The sequence below is a fragment of the Trichomycterus rosablanca genome, chromosome 15 (genome assembly GCF_030014385.1).
Source record: "Trichomycterus rosablanca isolate fTriRos1 chromosome 15, fTriRos1.hap1, whole genome shotgun sequence".
Taxonomy (NCBI): domain Eukaryota; kingdom Metazoa; phylum Chordata; class Actinopteri; order Siluriformes; family Trichomycteridae; genus Trichomycterus; species Trichomycterus rosablanca.
The window spans coordinates 23,720,338-23,736,606 of NC_086002.1; the positions used below are offsets into that span (position 1 = coordinate 23,720,338).

Below are 16,269 nucleotides of genomic sequence, written 5' to 3' on the forward strand. Positions count from 1 at the left end.
ATCTTATATGAACTCTGTCTGGTCAACTTCAATTCTTAACATACACATGAATGCATTTTAAGCTTACAACACATTCTAAAAAAGTTGGGCTAGTAATAAGGTAAAAAAAAATAATAATAATGACATGATTTCAAATAGATAATGTTAACAGCTGATTAGAATCATGAATTGGCACAAATCATGGAAGGAAGAAAATAGGTTGTTAAAGTGGTTTACAGGCTTAAAAAAACAATCTTCATATTTTTTTCAAAATGACAGCTTCTGTTTATACAGAACTCAATGATGTGAATGGGTAAGTAAATACTTTTGGCAATATAGTGTATGTATTTGTATAAGTATGAAATTTACCACAGCTGTACGGTGCTGGAAAAGCTTGAAAATGGACCTTGAAAGTGCTTGAATTTGACCTTGGTAAAGGTGTTTGAACCCTGATCTCAAAATCTGACCAATAATAGTAGCAATGCAACTGACAAATTGGCTGGTTAAATAGAAAAGTCATGGTGCGCTTTAAATAAACGTGGTACCAAAGTTTTAAAAATAGGGACATCTTGAGGGGGCACCCAGATTTGAACTGGGGACCTCTTGATCTGCAGTCAAATGCTCTACCACTGAGCTATACCCCCACATGTAAGGTATATATTTTCATTGAATCTCAAAATCCGACCAAGAATAGCAGCAATGCAAATGACAAAGTGGCTGGTTAACCAGAGTCACTGTGTTGCCTATAGTTAAATGTGGCACAAATTTTATAAGATTAAAGAAATCTTAAAGGGGCACTCAGATTTAAACTGGGGACCTCTTGATCTACAGTCAAATGCTCTATCACTGAGCTATACCCCCACATGGCAAAGTCAAGTTTCATTAGATCTCAAAATCCGACCAGGAATAGCAGCAATGCAACTGATAAATTGGCTGGTTAACCAGAGGAACTGTGTTGCCTATATTAAATGTGGCACCAAAAGTTTAAGGTTAAATAAATCCTGAGGGGGCACCCAGATTTGAACTGGAGACCTCTTGATCTGCAGTCAAATACTCTACCACTGAGCTATACCCCGACCCATAGGGGTCAAATACCATTAGATCTCAAAATCCCACCAATCCCACCAATAATAGTAGCAATGCAACAAATTGGCTGGTTAAACAGAAAAGTCATGGTGCTCTAAAATTAAACGTGGCACCAAAGTTTTAAAAATAGGGATATCTTGAGGGGGCACCCAGACTTGAACTGGAGACCACTTGATCTGCAGTCAAATGCTCTACCACTGAGCTATACCCCTAATCATAAATGATCAAATTTTAATTGGATCACAAAATCCGACCAGGACTGGTACACTGCATCTGACAAACTGGCTGTTTAACTGGAGGAACCGAATTGCCTTTAGTTAAACGTGGCACCAAAAGTTTAAGGTTAAGGAAATCTTAAGGGGGCACCCAGATTTGAACTGGGGACCTCTTAATCTGCAGTCAAATGCTCTACCACTGAGCTATACTCCCACATATAGGGTATTTATTTCCATTAGATCTCAAAATCCGACCAATAATAGCAAATCAACTGACAAATTGGCTGCTTAAACAGAAAAAAAAAATTATACTGCCCATTAGTTAAACGTGGCATCAAATTTTTTAAACTAAAGTGGTCTTGAGGGGGCACCCAGATTTGAACTGAGGACCTCTTGATCTGCAGTCAAATGCTCTACCACTGAGCTATACCCCCACATGTAGGGTGTATATTTTCATTTAATCTCAAAATCTGACCAAGAATAGCAGCAATGCAAGCGACAAAGTGGCTGGTTAACCAGAGGAACTGTGTTGCCTATAGTTAAATGTGGCACAAATTTTATAAGATTAAAGAAATCTTAAAGGGGCACTCAGATTTGAACTGGGGACCTCTTGATCTACAGTCAAATGCTCTATCATTGAGCTATACCCCCACATGGCAAAGTCAAGTTTCATTAGATCTCAAAATCCGACCAATAATAGTAGCAAAGAAACTGACAAAATTGGCTGGTTTAACAGAAAAGTCATTGTGCGCTTTAATTAAACATGACACCAAAGTTTAAAAAAAAATAATTGACCCTTTATAGTTTTAAACTTTTGGTGCCACATTTAACTAATGGACAGTAAATTTTTTTGTTTAACCAGCCAATCTATCAGTTGTGTTCCTACTACTCCTGGATGGTTCTTGAGATTTAATAAAAATTTACTCTTATGGGTGGGGATATAGCTCGGTGGTAGAGCATTTGACTGCAGATCAAGAGGTACCTAGTTCAAATCTGGGTGCCCCCTCTTTATCAAAGTTGGTATAAATTTACTGATCATTCTTGGAGTGATGTAGATTTAGTAATCTAATGTCAATAAAACCTAACCAATTTATCAGTTGTGTTGCTACTATTCCTTGTTGTATTTTGAGATTTAATGAAGAAAGGCCCTCTATATGTGGGGGGTATAGCACAGTGGTAGAGCATTTGACTGCAGATCAAGAGGTCCCCAGTTCAAATCTGGGTGCCCCCTCAGGATTTCCTTAGTTTTAAACTTTTGGTGCCATGTTTAACCCTTATATTGTGTTTGGGTCAAATTTGACCCGATTTCAAGTTCAGGTACGTAAAAAGTACCGTTTGCTTTTTTGTACTGGAACAAGATTTCATGATATCCTCAGAAACAGCTATTTTAACACAACAAAATACATTTTCATCATTTTAGTCAATTCTGAATGTCTCTAATAAAAGAAGTGCCATTTGTGGTGTTATGGGTCAAATAACCAGCACACCAGCATCCTGCACAAGGAACCAGACAGGGGATTCCAGGGGGAACAAGAGAAAGAGGTGCCAGTCCTGCCCCTCGAACAAGGACAGAAAAACTAGCACCACTTGCCACGCATGTAAGAAACACATCTGCAAGAAGCACACTAACAATCACACATGCGCACAAAATATTGTTTCTCAATGTTCAGTTTATGGTTCACACACAAACACAGTTTTTTTTTTTTCAGTGTTCAATTTATAGTTTAATTTTCAATTTGCACTTGATATTCTGAGTAAAATAAAGTTGGTTTTATGAAAAAGAAAGGACTTTTTGCCTTTATCCAATCTATACGGGTCAAAATTGACCTGTAGCAGCAAAGATGTCACTATAGATAATAATGTTAAGATAAAAAAAAAAAAATAATAATAATAATAATTTTTGGTCAGTGTGCTCTGTAACTAGTCTATTAGACTCAGATAATATCATTTCCCCCTATTCTTTACTATAGGAAATTCACTGTAGTGAATTTAAACATTTTTGTAATTGAAAACGAGTGGTATATTGTGAGATGAAAAGTTTATGGACCCAAAAAAATAAAAAAATTTGAAAGTGTTTACATAAGTACAAACTAAATTAGCTATAAGGTGAGAAACAACATTAGAAGATAAGTATTTTTTTTTTTTTTTTTGTATTTTCAGCCTGATTTAAATCGGGTCAAATTTGACCCGCTAACACTAAAAATGTGGGCAGCTTTCTAACACAATACAAGGGTTAATTAAAGGGCAGTACAATTTTTCTGTACAATCAGACTTAACTTGTCTTGCCCCACCAGATGTCACTGTGGGGCAATGCACGTAAATCATTAATTCAGTATAACAATAAATATTTTGTCTTCATATCTAATATTGTTGCACTTTTATTGCATATGACAATATGTCTTAAAAATAATCCTGTACCTGTTATGGCAGTAAAGGGCAGTATTTCTGCTAGCAGTTGTCGTTTGGTGAGCATGGGGTCAGCTAGTCAGCGTCTGTCTAACCAATTGTGCAGCTGAAAACACTTTTAATAATTGTTATTCATTTATTTATTTTTACATTGACATTAGATCTTTTATTACCATATCATATTACTTTTTATAACAATTCTCCAACAGTGCAACAAGAGGGCGACATTACAAGAATTTTTTTACCAACATGGCCACATGATCTCATATTACCATATCATATCATATTAGTTTTTACAACAATTCTCAAAAAGTGCCACAGGAGGGCGACATCTCTTTTTTTTTTTTTTTTACGATGATCACAAGAAAACTGGTGGCCACAAATTAAGACAAGGCCAAAATTAGCCTTGTAGCTGTATTTACTTAACCAGTGCTTTAGAAGTATACACTTTATCTTTGTCCTGACATTCTTTTCTTTTTTTCAGACCCTTCAACATTTCACGCAGATTTTCAACAGTACCACTGGCAATGGTTTCTGGAAGAACTGGGAGCTGATCTCTTCTGTTCCAAATGATATAAAATTCATAGTTGTCAAGTTTTGGCCTGGTCGTGTTGCTGATGGCGATGTTGAGCAATATATATGGAGGTTCGGTGATATCTTATAAGTTCACAAGCCTGTCGATCAATATGGAATCTGGTATGGAGTTCGCAAGTATAAAATTAGGATTAAAAAAACTCCTGATGGCAATATAATGACTATTCCAAATACCATCTCTATGGGACCTTACAATGGCAGTATAACATATCCCGGACAAAGCAAAAGCTGCTACATCTGTTCTTCAACATCGCATCATGTTAAAGACTGTGAAATACAAAAGTGCTGGAAGTGTGGACAGCATGGACATAAAGGGAAAGACTGCAACAGCATGGAAATCTGCAATTTATGTAACAAGGAAGGACAGATATTTTTTAATTGCCCCTTTTCCTACAGCAATAAAATCAAAGGTCTTCAAAGTATACAAAATCAACCTGTGCAAGAGGTCTTCTATCTTGTCCAGAAACAAACCTGCTACCAGACGTCAGCACACAAGAGACTTTAACAACCACAACTGAAACCAACAATGAAGATCAAAAAGAAAAGAACATCGGCCTGAAGAAGACAAAGCATCGGACACCGACACAACTACCAGCTCAGATGAAACAGGCTCCTCCTCGTCCTCCTCCTCCACTACCACCACAACAAGTGACGAACTCTCGAGCCCTACTGACCAAGCCAAGAAGATTTTGTCTAAGCCTCCAAATCTAAAGCCCTTATCCAGTGACAATGGTCAGGGTAATATAGGTAATCCAACAGAAAATACGGTACAAAGCTCCACTATTTCACCTAAAATCATAAAAAGTAAAAGACGTAAAAGAAACTCACCTCCTGACAGAAATCTAGGTAAAAGGACAAAAGAAAATGATACATGATCAGTAAATAAATATTTATATATATATATATATATATATATATATATATATATATATATATATATATATATATATATATATATATATATATATATATATATATATATATACAGTGTACCACAAAAGTGAGTACACCCCTCACATTTCTGCAGATATTTAAGTATATCTTTTCATGGGACAACACTGACAAAATGACACTTTGACACAATGAAAAGTAGTCTGTGTGCAGCTTATATAACAGTGTAAATTTATTCTTCCCTCAAAATAACTCAATATACAGCCATTAATGTCTAAACCACCGGCAACAAAATTGAGTACACCCCTAAGAGACTACACCCCTAAATGTCCAAATTGAGCACTGCTTGTAATTTTCCCTCCAAAATGTCATGTGATTTGTTAGTGTTACTAGGTCTCAGGTGTGCATAGGGAGCAGGTGTGTTCAATTTAGTAGTACAGCTCTCACACTCTCTCATACTGGTCACTGAAAGTTCCAACATGGCACCTCATGGCAAAGAACTCTCTGAGGATCTTAAAAGACGAATTGTTGCGCTACATGAAGATGGCCAAGGCTACAAGAAGATTGCCAACACCCTGAAACTGAGCTGCAGCACAGTGGACAAGATCATCCAGCGTTTTAAAAGAGCAGGGTCCACTCAGAACAGACCTCGCGTTGGTCGTCCAAAGAAGCAGAGTGCACGTGCTCAGCGTCACATCCAACTGCTGTTTTTGAAAGATAGGCGCAGGAGTGCTGTCAGCATTGCTGCAGAGATTGAAAAGGTGGGGGGTCAGCCGGTCAGTGCTCAGACCATACGCCGCACACTACATCAAATTGGTCTGCATGGCTGTCACCCCAGAAGGAAGCCTCTTCTGAAGTCTCTACACAAGAAAGCCCGCAAACAGTTTGCTGAAGACATGTCAACAAAGGACATGGATTACTGGAACCATGTCCTATGGTCTGATGAGACCAAGATTAATTTGTTTGGTTCAGATGGTCTCAAGCATGTGTGGCGGCAATCAGGTGAGGAGTACAAAGATAAGTGTGTCATGCCTACAGTCAAGCATGGTGGTGGGAATGCCATGGTCTGGGGCTGCATGAGTGCAGCAGGTGTTGGGGAGTTACATTTCATTGAGGGACACATGAACTCCAATATGTACTGTGAAATACTAAGCAGAGCATGATCCCCTCCCTCCGGAAACTGGGTCGCAGGGCAGTGTTCCAGCATGATAATGACCCCAAACACACCTCTAAGACGACCACTGCTTTATTGAAGAGGCTGAGGGTAAAGGTGATGGACTGGCCAAGCATGTCTCCAGACCTAAACCCAATAGAACATCTTTGGGGCATCCTCAAGCGGAAGGTGGAGGAGCACAAAGTCTCGAATATCCGCCAGCTCCGTGATGTCGTCATGGAGGAGTGGAAAAGCATTCCAGTGGCAACCTGTGAAGCTCTGGTAAACTCCATGCCCAGGAGAGTTAAGGCAGTTCTGGGAAATAATGGTGGCCACACAAAATATTGACACTTCAGGAACTTTCACTAAGGGGTGTACTCACTTTTGTTGCCGGTGGTTTAGACATTAATGGCTGTATATTGAGTTATTTTGAGGGAAGAATAAATTTACACTGTTATATAAGCTGCACACAGACTACTTTTCATTGTGTCAAAGTGTCATTTTGTCAGTGTTGTCCCATGAAAAGATATACTTAAATATCTGCAGAAATGTGAGGGGTGTACTCACTTTTGTGATACACTGTATATGTATATACAGTCCCTGACAGAAGTTCTGTCGCTTATCCATGTTGTGGAAACAAAAGCTTATAACCTGACTTTAAATTCATCCATTGGTTTTAGAAATGACTCATATGAAAGCTGAAACCCTCCCAAATGAGGTTTAATTTACGAAAATAAATTTGCTTCACTGCAGAAATATTGATCATTTAATGAACACAGAAAGGTCAGATTTTGGCAAGACAAAAGTTTTGTCGCCCACAGAAAGTAATGTGAAAATCAAACAAATAATTTACTTCAAATACAAAGATATGTTTCATAACATTGGTGAATGAAGTTGTGGTGCTATTAGAGCCATATTTAATATTTTGTGTGACTTCCATGAGCTTTAAGGACTGCATCCATGCGGTTCGACAATGATTCATACAATTTATTGATGAAGTCATCAGGAATAGCAAAGAATGCAGTCTTACATGCCTTGGTTTTGTCTTCCAAGCTTCCTCTTTCATCCTACCCCAAACATGCTCAATGATGTTCATGTCTGGTGACTGGGCTGGCCAGTCCTGGAGCACCTTGATCTACTTCGCCTTGAGGAACTTTGATGTAGAGATGGAGCACCATCCTGCTGCAAAATTTGACCCCTTTTATGATTGGGAATGTAAGAGGTAGCTAATACTTCTTGATATTTTAGGCTATTGATATTGCCTTCCACCTTGCAAATGTTTTGCACACCCCCATACTGAATGTAACCCCAGACCATGATCTTTCCACCACCAAACTTAACAGTTTTCTGGGTGAATCTTGGATCCATACGGGCTCCAGTAGGTCTCCTGCAGTATTTGTGGCGGCTGTGGTGTAATTCAACTGAAGATTCATCTGAGAAATCCACCTTCTGCCACTTTTCCAGCGTCCATCCGTTTAGCAGGCTGTGGGCCTTTTAATTGCCTTTTGTTTAGTGCTGGCTTCTGGGCACTGATTCGACCATGGAGGCCATTTCGAGACAGAATCCTACAAACTGTTCTAGTTGACACAGGGACTTGAGGTGACCAGGCCTGGTGGAGCTCTGCTGCAGTGGAAGAGGGGCTGGCTTTGGATTTTCTAACCAACAAACGTTCCTCCTTAGCAGTTGTCTTGCGGGGTCTGCCGGACCTGGGCTTGTCAAAAACATCTCCAGTCTCTTCAAATCTTTTTTTAATTCTTTGTACTTGACGCTGAGACACATTAAAGGTGCCAGCCACCTCTGCAGTGGATCTGGTCTTCAGCCTCTTGATAATCAAGGCTTTGGTCGCAGGGTGGATTTTTGGCATGTTGTCAGAGGTGAAGTTGCAGTTTAAGTGAAGGTCTGGGGTGCTGGGGTTCTTTTTATACACACCCACTAATTAACCGATCAATTAGTGAGCACAGGTGAGGCTGTAAACTAGGATTGGGTGCATTATATGACAAGGCGACAAAACTTTTGTCTTGCCAAAATCTGACCTTTCTGTGTTCATTAAATGATCAATATTTCTGCAGTGAAGCAAATTTATTTTCTTAAATTAACACTAGAAGTCCCAGAGAGGGGTCATTTAACATTTCTACCTTTGGAACCCAGAGACGGGTCGAATGACCTGAAGGATTTTAGCTAACATCCTATAATCACCGTCTTTTGTTCTGCAAATAAGGCCATTACTGTCGCACCACAGGAGGTTGTTGTTTTCCATTGAGTTTAGCCATTTAGTTTCTAAATTTAGTTTGTTCTATTCAGTTTATTGTATTTGATAATATAAAGACTATACATATTGTATTTAGTTTAGTTTTATTTGAGCAAAAAAGCACTGAAACAATGAATAATTTTTTATATATTTTAAATAGAGAATTTGAAATTTTAGAGCAAGGTACAGCTGTGACCCGCACCATTTGGTCCATTACATCCACACCGCACTTTGTGTGGTTGTATTGTGTGACCGTGTTTGGCTTCCTTTTGTTGGTATCCTCAGTCTCAACCACGCTGTGCATGCTGCTGAGAATGTAGACGGCCTTCTTTCGTTTGGGTGCATACACTGTCAGTGTGGCACCAGTGGTTGAAAACACCTGAGTGGTGAATTCAGTGCGGTCCATCTGTCTAGCGGATTGAGGAATTTCCCGGCGACTCTTGTTGACTGTGCCGAGGATAGTGGTTTTCCGGCTAAGCAGTCGTTGTGCAAGTGACAATGATGTAAAGAAATTGTCCGTGGTTACAGTTCTGCCCTTGTCCATGAATGGTTCCATCAGCCTCATCACTACAGTTTCGGACAGTCTCTCCCCGCTGGGACGACTGGGGTCCTTGCCAAGATATGGGAGGACATTACAGATGTACTTTGATTTCAAGTCGCAAGCCACCCAAAACTTTATGTTTCTTGTGAACAAAATAGGTGAAGCAGTCACCTATTTATCCCCCACAGAACAAAAGGCTGCATGCAAATTTGCTAAGGTGTTAGCAACCTTATGCATATCCCCTGCACAACAATGCAGCTGGGGGGTGGGCAGACACACTCAGGAGCAGCTTACATTCTTTTGCTTACGCTCTTTTACAAGACCTTTGTTGAGGTGGATCAACACAATTAATTTGTTTTGTTTTTTGTCTGTCATTTTGAACCCACTTCTTTCACATATTTTTTTAAAAGAAAAACATAAATAAATTATTTTAGAAAAACTTGAAAACTTGAAACAGATTGTATGTTTTGCAAACTATACGTACATTTGGCAAAATGACCTAGATAATGCAGCACAACATCACGGATCAGCAGCAAAAGGTCACATCTCTCCCAAAACACTTCATGTGTGCTTCAAAACAAAATGTGTGTAGAACATTTAGGAACAGGGAACTGAAACTGATCTTTGTGAAGACCCAGGACTCTGTGTCTTGACAAAATGTACAGGGGTACAGAAAAAGATTTTGTATGCTTCAGCATTTTGTGCAAAAGACAGCGCACACACATAAGCATTTTTGACGTGATCAGGAATTAATGACGGTATAAAACTAAAGAGTGACCAGAGGTGGGGGCTCTTTTTGCTTTTTTTGTCTGGATCCGAAGGAAGACTTAGACGTAAACTTACTTATATTCATATTAATAAATCATCATTATTATTTGACTTAATCTTGAATTTTGGTATTTTTTGTCATTGACACCCAAAAAAGTAAAAGATCTGTCTTTAAGGCCATTGGCTCAGAAAGGCCAGGTTTTTAGTCCTTTTCAAGTATTAGACAGACGTTAGTGTGAATTCAGCTCTACTCCCCCCTGCAGATTCCTCAGGCAATGGCCACATTTACAAATGAAAGGATGCTAATTGGAGCCATCAGAGTCGTCAGTTCGGACTAAGGGTCATTTGACCCTCTTTCGGGACTTCAGGGGGGAGCTCGAAATTTCTGGGACTTCTAGTGTTAAACCTCATTTGGGAGGGTTTCAGCTTTCATATGAATCATTTCTAAAACCAATGGATGAATTTAAAGTCAGGTTATAAGCTTTTGTTTCCACAACATGGATAAGCGACAGAACTTCTGTCAGGGACTGTATATACGTATATATATATATATATATATATATATATATATATATATATTGTAGCGGAAACGTGATTGAAAGACTTATTACTGGATTAAAACTGGACGTTATCTTCAATTTCTCTGCATATTGAGATCTCCAGTGACGGTTTATCTCCAAAGACTGTTTATGACGTTCCCCCATTGGAATGTCTCCGAGTTTACAACCCCAGAGGGAACCCTAAAATGCCTTTCTCCACTCCTACCCTTCGTTAGAAGGCCTTTTTGACACAGATATGTTAATCCCCAGGGGATCTTTATGACTGGTTAAGAGCTCTAAAGTTGCCGAGGTAATTTGTGGACTTAACCAGATCCGGACACTAAGTACAACTTTTGGCGCCAGCAAAGACATCCAGATGCCGACATTAAACTCAAATTGTTTACCTTTAAGGATGCTAGAGACCTGGAAAGTGTGTATTCCATTCAGAGACAGACATTGAAAAGGGTAGAAGAGGCTTTTAACACCCCAACACACTGGCTGCCCTAATCCATGTTTACGACCCCAGAGACAGTGTGTCTCCACACACACACACACACACATACTGGAATTCAGAGACTGGGACAATATGGAAAATGAACTAAAATAAGTTCGTTCTAACCAAAGGACCTTTTTACAATTACTTTTACAAATTTGTATGTTTATAATACAAGTTGACCGTTGATTATTTTGTTTCTATTTTTATTTACCATTCTTGGCTCCCACTTAAGAATAGTATCACATATAAATGAAACAGAACATGTGTTCGCCAATATGTATGAAATGTTTGTATGTTAGACTTCTTTTATCCATATATGGTTTTTAGATTTAGTTCTGTTACTGTGTAGTGATATTTACTAAGTTTAAATAAGTTACTAAAGTGTTAGAGTAACTTTACAAGAACTCTTTATGAACAAAAGTATAAAGTTTATTGTATCAGAACTTGTTTTTCCAAAATAGGGTTGTAGCACCACCTGCTGGTTGTCAGCAGTTTAAAGCACATGGTGGGAGGGCCCTGTCGCCACATGACCTCAAAGAGAAATTTAAACTTATTGGCTCTGCCTTAGGTAACTCCGCCCTTCTTCAAGAGGTTTAAAAACTCAAGGCGGGCTTTAAGTAAGTAGTAAGTTTTCCAAGAACAAAGAGAAGATGGAGTAAATTTGAGAAAGAGGTCAACCAGGCCTCAGAGAAAAACTGCATGGTAGCATGCCTGCTAACCATTAGCACTCGCAAGTTTGGGTTAAACAAAATTTCGCGTTTGGACAAACAAAGTCCTTATTTGACTGCGTGTAGGAATCCAACTTTTTAAAGGAATAGCACAACCCGTGGTGACCGGAAAATCCAGACCGGTAGCTACAGGCCATACAGGACACCTTCTGTACGCGTGTGTGTTCGAGATTCTTCGGTGAAGAGACGCTGAAAACCGCAACCATTCTACAGGCTAAAGACCGAAATGCAATCTACAAAGACAACCGCGAGGTGATTCCCGGCCTGTGCCTTTCTCTTCTACCTCCTACAGCTGATGCCTCCAGGTAACACGTTCCGTGCTCTTGTTAAAAGGTTGGGTTTCACTACAATTATTTTATTCGTTACACTATTTTCGTATACTCTTTAATTAGATCTTAGAAGGGTTTCCTTCCATCATCCCATCGTAAATCTCAACCTAATTTTACATAATGGCACATCTAACAATGTATGCATGAATCTTAGGCCATTTAGGTAGTAAGCATTGTATTCTTAGTGTTAATGTTCGTTTAATAAACATTATCATTTTATGCAACTTGGCACGGTGTTTTTAATTTCTTTGATGCGAAAAATAATCCATTTTAAAGAACTTAACATCAGAGAAAAGAGACTTGTTTACATATGATATTTTAAAACTTCCCAGCGGTCAACCTTTAAATCCAAAATCGCTGGTGGTGCTCCGTAATAAAGGCTATTAATTATATAATTAATTAATTATATAATTAATTAATCGATCATTATTTTAATCCAAATAATACTACAATATATATATATAAAATTAAAATGGGTCTTTTACCCTAAAATAAATATATAAACACTTGTTTGTTATAATGGCACTTATTATAATTTCAATTAACATAAGAGGGATCCAATCAGAAAAAAATCAAATAAAAAAAAACTAATCAAGGGCGAAGGTGTGCCGTCCGAAACAGGAGATGGTGTTCCTCTTGGTGTTCCTCTATACTATCACAAGAGGAACACCATCTCCTGTTTTGGACGGCACACCTTCACCCTTTAATACATAGGAATCTCAAAACACATAACACATACTATACTATCACAAGAGGAACACCATCTCCTGTTTTGGACGACACACCTTAGGCCGCTGTTAGTTCCTGAGCACTTCTCCTGTCCTTGTTTACACCAAATATGGACTTTCTCTGGTCTATTGTCAATTCGTTATCTTACACAATGTTATCAGAATCAGAATCACTTTATTTCACCAGGTATGTTACACATACGAGGAATTTGCTTTGGTGATACACTCATTGATACACACAACAGTCCACACAGTAGTACAAACAATACACATAATAGTACAGACAATTACACATGTATGACATGTAACATCATTGTACCAAGGAGCAAGTTTTTTCTCCCTAATCAGTTTAGTTTTGAGTGGGGCTACGTTATCTAAGGTTGTACGGTTTCTAGGTTTTGAGTTGCCTGATCTAGTTCTTTAGGTTCTGATGCTGATATATTTGGTAATTCTGGTAGGCAGTTTATGAACGCTGCTGCAGTTGCAGATGTAATAGTGTGCTTACATTTAAAACGATGTGGTTGCTGTATATTATTGGACAGGGACACTTCATAAATTAGTAGGGAGTGATCAGAAATTAAGTCATTCTGTGGTACAATTTCCAGGTTGTCTATGTTTATACCATAAGTAAGTATTAAATCTAAGGTATGTTTACAGCGGTGAGTGGGTCCTGTTACATTTTGGGTGATGCCTAAGGATTCTAAAATAGAATCAAACGCAATTTTGAGTGGATTACACTTATCCTCATAATGAATATTAAAGTCACCAACAATTAAAGCTTTCTTAGTTGATAAGACTAATTTAGAAAGAAAATCGGCAAATTCGTTAAGAAATTCTGAGTAAGGACCAGGGGGTCGATAAACAGTAGCCAGTTTAAACATAACTATTTTTATCAGATGAACCTTTATTGGTTATGTCAGAGATAAGAACTTCAAACGAGTTTGTTATGGGAGATGATTTTACAGTAAGACCTATGTCTTTATCATAAATTGTGGCTATTCCTCCACCACGACCGCTAAGACATGGCTTATGTTCATAACTGTAACCCGGAGGAGATGCTTCATTTAAACTTAGATACTCATCAGGTCTAGCCCAGGTCTCAGTTAAACACAGGGCACAGACTATTATCTGTAATTATTTCATTTGCAATTACTGTTTTGCATGCCAGTGACCTGATGTTTAGAAGTCCTAACTTTAGTTTAGCCTAGGGTTTTCATGATGCTCATTTAGATTAATTTTAATTAAGTTATTATGACATACTTTTTGATTTTGTTTTGGCTTACACCTGCCACGGTAAACAGACACAGTCTCAATGGTTTGTGACCTAAGGATTCCGGGTGACGTCCGATGGCAACTCGCAGACAGTTGGTTAGGCCTGTTTGTCTGCTGCCTGGTCTTGGCTCTGGATAGTCATTTAGCACTATCTGCCGCTACACTAACGCGGTGGTAAAGCCTGTCACCTATGCTGCAAGAGATGCGAGCAGCACCCTCCCACGTGGGGTGGACACCATCCCGCTTCAAAAGACCAGGCCTTCCCTCAAAGGTGGACCAGTTATCTACAAAATCAATGCAGTTTTCTGAGCACCATTTAGACATCCAGCGGTTCAGCGACAATAACCTGCTCTAGGTTTCACCACTGGGTTGAATCGGTAAGGGGCCAGAGCACACTACTGCCTCAGACATCGACCTAGCTAACTCACACACCTCTTTAACATTACTCTTAGTAACCTCAGACTGCTGTAAACGAACATCATTAGTGCCAACGTGGATAACAATCTTCGAAAATCTACGATTAGCATTAGCCAGCACTTTCAGATTTGCTCTGATATCAGGCGCCCTGGCCCCCGGAATACAAGTGACTATGGTTGCTGGTGTCTCTATGGGGGTTGCACTACGCACGTGTCGGAGCTGAGAATCTCCTATAACCAGAGCACTTACATTAACAGGCTTCTCAGCGGGTGGGTCACTGAGTGGGGAAAACCTGTTGGACACGTGCAACTGAGATTGTCGGTGCTTTGCCCTACGACTATGTCGCCGAGACATCACCCAGTCACCCCGCTGTGAGGGCTCTAATGCCGGAGTCTGGGGTTCTGTACCTGAACTGCTGGCATTCGGGACTGCTACAGCTGAATCTAAGCACTCACTAGTAGTAGTCTGTTCTAACGCCCGAATGCGCCCTTCTAACACTGAGATCTTCTCCGTCAGACTAACAACTAATCTACACTTATCACATATAAAGTTATCACTAAACACAGAGAAGGAATAACTGAACATGTTGCACTCGGAACAGGGATATAAAGCTGCTGGGGCCATAATAAATGTACTTAGCTTTAGAAGATAAGTTGAAGTTGATGTTTATGTTGGTTTCACCGGCGCTTCTGCTGGTAGTCACAGAAAAACGGCTTTAATTCCGGACGAAACAGGCGATGATGAGCTGGAATATAAAAACCAACAACCAAACAACACAAATGCGCTTCGTTCAGACAAAACGGCTGTAATTCTAAAGGAAAACGGTGTTCATGCGCTGGTGTACAAAATAAATAAACAGAACGCGCTTCCTACAGACAGAAAACGGTTTTAACTCCCCACAAAACAAAGGTGTTTAAGCGCTGAACTACAAAAACAAACAAACACAAACGCGCTTTGTTTCCGACAAAAACGGCTGTAATTCTAAAGGAAAACGGTGTTTATGTGCTGGTGTACAAAACAAATAAACAGAACATAGTTCGTAAGAACAGAAAACAGCTTTAACTCTCCACAAAGCAAATATGTTTAAGCGCTGAACTACAAAAACATCCAAACACAAACGTGCTTTGTGCAGACAGAAAGCGGTTTTAATTCTGGATGAATAAAATGTTTATGCGCTGAATTACAAAACAAACTAAAACCGTCTTCGTTCGGATGCCGGTAGCAGAAGTTTTCACAAGCACGGATTTACGTTAGTAAACACAAGCGTAAACACAAGCGCTTTTTTACAATAGAGAAAATAACACTCTATATCAACTACGCGTGAAAGATTAACATTTAAAACATATGTATATAAAAAGTTATTTAGCTAATGGCTACAAACAAACAAACAACTAGGCTACAGTCTCAGCGTGCATCTCAGCGTGCGTACCACCGGAAACTGCCTTTGCAACTCCAGTTACATTATGGAATAGATAATCAGTCTGGTCATCCAGGTACACTGTAAAAAATGTGGTGTTGAAATTACTTTAAAAAATTAAGGCAATAGTTTGCATGGATCTTTTTGAGTTGAATTAACTTTCTGTTTTATTAAGTAAATGGAACCTATCTAAGCCACTTAAAATATACTTAAATAAATGATCACAGTATAACTAAAATCACTACGTTGAGTCAACTTAAAAATTTGTACTCAGGTTTTGTAATAAACACAACTAAATAAAGTCAAAATGAAGGACTACAAATTCAAGTTGTACCAACTCATTTTTTTAAGTTCTACCAACATAGAAAGTTCCATGCAAACTATTGCCTTAATTTTTTTAATAATCCAGCAGCCGGTTGCCTTATATTTTCAAGTCAGCTTAACCTTTAGATTTTTAAGGTT

General features: G+C 38.9%; 1 protein-coding gene, 8 non-coding genes and 1 pseudogene across 9 annotated transcripts in view; 3 read left to right on the forward strand and 7 right to left on the reverse strand.

Annotated features, from left to right (window-relative positions):
* LOC134328803 (uncharacterized) overlaps positions 1–16,269 on the forward strand; it is a 450,585-nt gene that overhangs the window by 258,964 nt on the left and 175,352 nt on the right. The gene's annotated exons all lie outside the window — the stretch shown is intronic.
* Positions 1–16,269, reverse strand: part of LOC134328715 (zinc finger protein 271-like) — a 525,414-nt pseudogene that overhangs the window by 151,304 nt on the left and 357,841 nt on the right.
* Positions 552–623, reverse strand: trnac-gca (transfer RNA cysteine (anticodon GCA)). The gene has a single exon. It is a non-coding gene; the product is annotated as a tRNA-Cys (tRNA).
* Positions 984–1,055, reverse strand: trnac-gca (transfer RNA cysteine (anticodon GCA)). Its single transcript has one exon. It is a non-coding gene; the product is annotated as a tRNA-Cys (tRNA).
* On the reverse strand, positions 1,206–1,277 carry trnac-gca (transfer RNA cysteine (anticodon GCA)). The gene has a single exon. It is a non-coding gene; the product is annotated as a tRNA-Cys (tRNA).
* Positions 1,423–1,494, reverse strand: trnac-gca (transfer RNA cysteine (anticodon GCA)). The gene has a single exon. It is a non-coding gene; the product is annotated as a tRNA-Cys (tRNA).
* trnac-gca (transfer RNA cysteine (anticodon GCA)) lies at positions 1,643–1,714 on the reverse strand. Its single transcript has one exon. It is a non-coding gene; the product is annotated as a tRNA-Cys (tRNA).
* trnay-gua (transfer RNA tyrosine (anticodon GUA)) lies at positions 1,860–1,931 on the reverse strand. Its single transcript has one exon. It is a non-coding gene; the product is annotated as a tRNA-Tyr (tRNA).
* Positions 2,215–2,286, forward strand: trnac-gca (transfer RNA cysteine (anticodon GCA)). The gene has a single exon. It is a non-coding gene; the product is annotated as a tRNA-Cys (tRNA).
* Positions 2,440–2,511, forward strand: trnac-gca (transfer RNA cysteine (anticodon GCA)). Its single transcript has one exon. It is a non-coding gene; the product is annotated as a tRNA-Cys (tRNA).